Genomic DNA, 6,964 nt, shown 5'->3' on the forward strand with positions numbered 1-6,964 from the left:
TACAGTCTAGTTATTATGCTGTTTGGAGGAAGCCTCACAGGTAAGAGCACTAACTAGCTACCATCACATGTACCTTAGCTTGACTTAAATGTATTAAACGTATAGTTAAGTGATATCAAAATATAACTAATGTCATGCAAACATTAATATTTGCTTGATTCCAGTGTTGAATTTAGCACAATTGCATACAAACGTTAAGGGATTTTAAGATTCTGAAGTATTATGTTAAAAACTCAATAACTTAGATTATTATTTATAGTTTTGCTGAATAGTTTCATTTCCGCTTACCTTAGAAACGTAAAATGCGACGGCAGTGTGCAGATGGGGAGCATGTTAGCTTAGCTTGGTAGCTTCAGCTAGCTCTGGAACTTCCAGCTCGGTGGCAGCAGGTCCCGCCTCGGCTCCGCCTCTTTGCCCTTATTTGGAGAAGGCGGGAGTTGAACTCTGACGTCACTGTCGAGCCGTTAGTGGCCGACTCCGCCTACTTTAGGCTTCTCTGCAACTCTGCAGAATCCTATGGGTGACGTCACGGACCCTACGTCCATTTATATATACAGTCTATGGACGCCACACGCAGGAAAACAGAGACAAAGAGGGCAGGCGCGAGTCAACACACTGAGCAGCACAGAGAAGCCCTCCCCTCATCTATGAAAACCCCCAGGTATGATGGCAAAGCTAACTGGGAAGCATTCCAGGCACAATTTGAATTGCTAGCCAAGGCTGGCAGGTGGTCTGCTGAAGAAAAGGCCCTCCAGCTTGCAATGTGCCTTACTGGGGATGCTTTAACCAGCCTGCTGCTACTTAACCCTGATGATAGGAGTGACTATGATGCATTGGTGGGAGCTTTAAAGAGGCGCTTTGGATTATGCTCTTCAGCTAGCCTGCTCCGCTCTGAACTGTGTAGCCGCAAGCGTCGGCCTGGGGAGCCGCTGAGGGAGCTCGCCAATGACATTGAGGGGCTGGTTCACCGCACCTATGCTCACATGCCTCCTGTTATCCAGAGTGACTTAGCCCGGGACTACTTCCTCCAGGGCCTACTACCAGCCGACCTGCGTACACAGACTTTGCTCGCCCACCCCAAGTCTCTACAGGAGGCTTTGGAGCTAGCCACAGAGAGAGAGATGCTATGTACTGCTTCATGGAGTGCGGATGACCACACACCGAAGGTGAGCGCTGCATGTGGTATTGATCTGAATACAGCAGAGCCGGCCTGGGTGGAAAAATTGACACAGCTTGTGCGTGCCACCACGCTGAGAGAGGAGCAGTCTCCGAGACCCCGTCAGAGGATCTGCTGGGGGTGTGGACAGCCTGGCCATCTGGTTCGAGATTGCCCTCGCAGCACAGCTAACCAGGGAAACGGGGCCGGGTCTGCATAACCGGGACAATGCGGACCCCTGATGTGTCCCGTCCCTCTTCAAATGAGGAAACGTTGCAGTGCATTAACCAAGCAGAAGTGTTACAACCAACAGAAGAGGCTGGCGGCCAGCCTGAGCGAATCATCAGGCTGGGCCGAACCTGGGTCGAGGACTGCTGGTATGCCCCAGTGACTATTGCGGGAACAGACTGTTTTGCGCTGGTCGACACAAGTTCTTCAGCAACCCTGGTGAAGCCTGAAACGGTGAGAAATAAAACAACTATTTGCCCCACCATAGTGAAATTACAGACAGTTACCGGGGAACGATCTCCGATCAGACAATTGTGACAATGGGGGTGGGAAAGAAGTCTGTTCGCTGCCCAGTGTGGGTTGCAAACCTGGAAGATTGCATCCTGGGGCTGGATGTTCTTGGGACATTAGACTCAGTCATTGATACAAAGAGGGGTACACTCACTTTTCCAGATGGACAGGTCGTTCAGATGTGTAGGCGGCCACCCCAGACAGGCTGTCGTGTGACCCACACCACACTGGAGATGCTCAGCCCATTAGAATGAGACCACAACGCCTCCCTCTGGCCAGACAAGCTGCAGCAGATAAAGCACTGGAGGAGATGTAACGGGCTGGACTCATCGAACCCTCCAACAGCCCCTGGGCCACTCCAGTAGTCATGGTTCCCAAGAAAAAGAAGGAGGACTTTCGGTTCTGCGTAGACTTCAGACCGCTCAATAAAGTGACCAAGAAGGACCTATACCCAGGGCTGCACATAACTGGTGCGCATGCGCACCCGCTGCGAAAAAAGGAGCACCGGATCATTTGAAAAAAGGCGCATTTGCGCACCAACATTGAGAGTGAGAGAGATATTTGCGAGTTGCATATGAACTGGTAAGATAGCAGGGTTTCCCACACATAGACTTTACCTGGGCGGGCCACCCAGGTATATTAACGGCCGCCAAAGTATAATTCGTAAGCCGTTTAGGTTTGATTTTTTTTAATCCGTCCGCGAGCACGACGGCATCTGTCGATCCCTCGCTCTACCCCCTCGCTATCGTGTGAAGGGTCTGCTTAATGCACTCCGCACAGTAACCCTGCTGCGAGGCTCTGGTGAACAGTCCATGAGCGTGCTCACTAGCGCAACTCCCCCCCCCCCCCCCCCCCGTTTATAAAGTCAAGTACCCCTCAAAAGGTCCGGTTTATTTCATTTTAAGGATGCGCACCAAGCAACATCTCCAGGTGCTCCTTTGAGAACCAGGGCAAAAAGGTTGTGTGCACCCCTGCCTATACCCCCTTCCTCGCATCGATGAGGCACTCGATATAGTGGCAGGGTCTTCCTGGTTCTCCTCCCTGGACCTGCGCAGCGGATATTGGCAGGTCCCCCTTGCCCCTGAGGCCAGACAGAAAACAGCCTTCATCACCAACAGGGGTTTATGGCAGTTTAAAGTTCTCCCATTCGGCCTCTGTAAGGCCCCTGCCACGTTTGAGAGGCTTATGGACCAGGTGCTAGCAGACATCCCCCGCCATTAGTGTGTTGTTTACCTGGACGACATCCTCGTCCATGGTAAATCCTTCGAATCAGCTCGCGGTGCCCTCAAATGTGTGCTGGTGAGAGTGGCTGGAGCAGGACTGAAATTGCACCCCCAGAAGTGCTGTTTCGTGAAGCGTGAGGTGACTTTTCTCGGTCACAGGCTAACGGAGGGCGGCGTCGGCACCATGGGAGAGAAGGTACAGGCTGTGAAGGACTGGCCCACCCCCAGCTCTGTGCAGGACCTGAAGAGCTTCCTGGGCCTGTCCTCCTACTACAGGAGGTTTGTGAAAGGGTTCTCCTGCATAGCTGCACCGCTGTTCCGCCTGTTACAGAAAGGAGAGGTGTTTTCATGGACAGTGGAGTGTCAGGCAGCATTTGCTTTACTACAGGAAGCCCTAGTGGAGGCACCGATCCTCTTCCCCCCTGACCCCACCCTTCCCTTCATCCTCGACACCGATGCCAGCAACAGTGGAGCAGGAGCTGTGCTGGCCCAGGTGACACCAGAAGGACAGAGAGTAGTGGCCTACTATAGCAGAACATTTAACAAAGCTGAACGCCGCTACTGTGTCACCAGACGGGAACTGCTTGCTGTGGTCAGCGCCATCCGGCACTTCAAGTACTACCTAGGTGGCCTCCACTTCACAGTCTGGACTGATCACTCTGCCTTACAGTGGCTCATGTCCTTCAAAGAACCAGAAGGCCAGCTGGCACGCTGGATTGAAGAGTTACAAGCATATGACTTCGCCATAATTCACAGACCGCCCCTGCTACAGTGATGACTGCCGCTACTGCGTGAAGAGAGAGACACAGGAGAGGGAATGTCTACAGGCTGAGGTGATATGTGCAGCGGTGGGACCAGTCGGGGCATCAACTGATCATGGACTTTTAGCTGTAGATGCTGCAGAATGGAGGAAGAATCAGGAGGGGGATGTCGACATCAGGCCTGTAACCGCTTGGGTGGCTGCACAACACAAACCCCGGTGGGAACAGGTCTCTGAGTTTTCTCGTGCCACTAAAGGGCTATGGTCAATGTTTGAAGCCCTGCCTCTGTGTGATGGAGTGCTGCAGAGGGGGTGGAAGGAACCGGCTGCAGGAGAGACAAGGTGGCAGGTGGTGGTGCCGAGGACCCTGCGGGAGACGGTACTTCGGTCAGTGCATGGAACTCCAGGATCTGGTCACTTTGGGGTCTCTAAGACTCTCCGCCGCCTGCGACAGAGATTCTACTGGGGCCAACACAGACGAGATGTGGAAGATTACTGTCGCCGCTGCGACAGCTGCACTGCACGTAAGGGCCCTACCGACAGATCTCATGCACAATGGAGAGGATCGGGATCGACGTTCTTGGGCCGTTTCCCCGCACAGAAAAAGGGAACCGCTACATCCTCACAGCCATGGACTACTTCACTAAGTGGCCTGAGGCATACAGCCTACCAGATCAAGAGGCAGAGACTATTGTGGACGCTTTGGTGGAGGGAATGTTTAGCAGGTTCGGGGCGCCTGAAGTCATACACACAGACCAGGGCCGGAACTTTGAGTCCCGAGTGTTTAAGGCTATGTGCGAAAAACTGGGATCCCATAAGACCCGCACCACACCCCTTCACCCACAGAGCGATGGCCTCGTGGAAAGGTTCAACCGCACACTGGCTCAACAGCTTGCCATAGTGACGGCAAAACACCAAAGAGACTGGGACGCCCATGTCCCCCTCGTGCTGATGGCGTACCGGTCTGCGACCCAAGATTCCACTTCCTGCTCCCCTGCCCTCCTCATGTTAGGAAGGGAGATGCGCACGCCGGGCGAGATGATGATGGGCTTGCCCCCGGACGCTCCTGTGGACCCCCCAGGGTTAGAATATGCCAGGAACGGTTGCAGTCTGCTCACGACTTTGCCAGGCGCCAGCTACAGAGTGCAGGGGCGAGGCAGAAGAGGAACTACGACGTGCATGCTAGAGGACGGCATTTCAGTGCAAGCGAGTTGGTCTGGGTGTATAACCCACAGAGGAAGAAGGGCAGATGCCCAAAGCTGGACAGCAACTGGGAAGGGCCCTGCAGGGTTCTGGAGAGACTGAGTGAGGTCGTCTACAGGGTCCAACTGCAGCGGAGAGGGAGAATAGTTGCTCTTCACCGGGACAGGTTGGCACCCTATCGGGGTAAAGCGACACCACTAGGATCAGGTGGTGAAACACAGGGGGCTATGGACACTGTTCTTTCTTCTTCCCAACCCCCCTCTCACGACCCGGGGACCTTGCCTGGTTCCCCACAGCCTGGACTTTTTTTCTCTTGCCCTACTCTGGGCCCCACGGTGGACCTGTCTCCCCCTGCCGCAGACCAGGCACGGCCGCAGAGAAATCGCAGACCCCCTAACCACCTGAGAGACTTTGTTTATTCCCTCGAGGACGAGGGACTTTGAGGAGGGGGGAAAGTGTAACGGACTGGTTATAATGTTGATGTTTGATGTGTTTGTTGTTCAGAGTTTGTTTGCATTTTACAGAGTGTCAGTGAACGTACCACTGTTTTGATGGACGGTTCTTGTGACCTGTAGCTGTGGGTTTGGGTGGGAGAGTGTTGTCTGGTTGGTTGGGGCTGGAAGAGGGAGGTTCCTGGAAAGAGGGACGCGGGAAGCTAGGAGAGCTAGCGGGAGATGTGACGGAGTGTGAGAATACGACAGGGTTAGTAGATTGTTTTGGTGTGGTTATGGCCAACAGTAACCTGTGATATGTGCAATAAACTCCCGGATAAAGGACAAACTAAGCCTCCCTGTGTTCCTGTAGCGAGACGCTACAATATTTTTGGGCTTTTTTGCTTCTGCCATAATTGCGGTCTTGTGTGTGTGCGGTCTGTCACTCCTATTGACACGGACAACGTCAGCTAAATAGTGCCCACCAGCCACGCCCCGACACATGGGGTCACGCCGGCCAATCACAAAGCTTTGATGCGTTCAAGTGCATTATTCTGGCACAGGAAGATTATGTTATAGGACATTAACGATAAAACAGAATATTGCTGTTCTATTTTTAGACACATCTCGCGATCGACTGGGAATCTCCCGGCGATGACTGGTCGATCGCGATCGACTGGTTTGGCACCCCTGCTTTAAAGCATTCTACATACATCAGGCTCCTGTCCTGGTATGGGGCTCAGAACATTTTTGGCAGCGCAAACAGTGAGACTCCAAACACAAAAGGTTGACTTGTTAAACAACACACACAATTGATGAGCTTTAAGGCCTCGGCACAGTGAAGCCCTGTCAGTGATACTGACAGCAATGAGTGTGAAAGCTGTTGGATTGAGCCCCATGATTGCTCTGTAATGTAGTGGAGTGTAATGATACCACCACCAGCAGTCGTCCTACTGAGACAAGAAAAATGAGCCTGTCAGGGGAAAGAAAAGAAAAAGATACACGAAAAAAATCCCCCCTCAAAGTTTGGCTATGAATCTGCTTTTAGCAGCCAGCTTTCTGCACAGATTCAAATGCATTTATTCCATCAAACATTCAGGAAGGCAGCCTGCCAGTTACAAGGCTGTAGTTTGTTTACAGTGTAGCTCTTTTTGAACGAGGACTAATGCGACAAGCAACACCAGGTTCTACAGCTGATAGAAGACATTTTATTTTAATTCTGTCACTGTAATGTTCCTTTTACTTAAAGAGCATCATAATTGCAAGTAATCAGGTTGCAGAGAAACAGACTAATGCACGTCTCCTACATTAAATCCGACAGTAACACCGCTCACACTCTTAGCATAAGGAAATATCTGTAATCACAAATGAAAGTGAGGGTCCGGGCCGTATGCCAGGTGTTCCTTGGTGTGGCCCACAGTGAAGGCAGAATTTCAGGCGGTTGGGAAGCTTATTTCTCACTGTGGTTGAAGTGCAGAACAAGCCGGTGGATTCCACAGTAGAAAGATGAAGCTGGTTTCCTGTGTTCAGATGGTGAGGCAGATGGCGAGAGTCCGGAGGGCCGATGATACGGGCCGGCATCCAACTGTACATCAGCAGCAATCACCTCCTCAGCATCTAGTGAAGGTATGATATGATATTGCACTGTTTACAAATCGGTTTCCCTGATTTA

General features: G+C 52.1%; 1 pseudogene; it reads left to right on the plus strand.

Moving 5' to 3' along the window:
- Nucleotides 1–1,384: 1,384 nt before the first annotated feature.
- LOC117538188 lies at nt 1,385–5,304 on the plus strand (annotated as a pseudogene).
- The last annotated feature ends 1,660 nt before the right edge of the window (nt 5,305–6,964 follow it).

The sequence above is a fragment of the Gymnodraco acuticeps genome, unplaced genomic scaffold (assembly GCF_902827175.1).
Source record: "Gymnodraco acuticeps unplaced genomic scaffold, fGymAcu1.1, whole genome shotgun sequence".
Classification (NCBI taxonomy): domain Eukaryota; kingdom Metazoa; phylum Chordata; class Actinopteri; order Perciformes; family Bathydraconidae; genus Gymnodraco; species Gymnodraco acuticeps.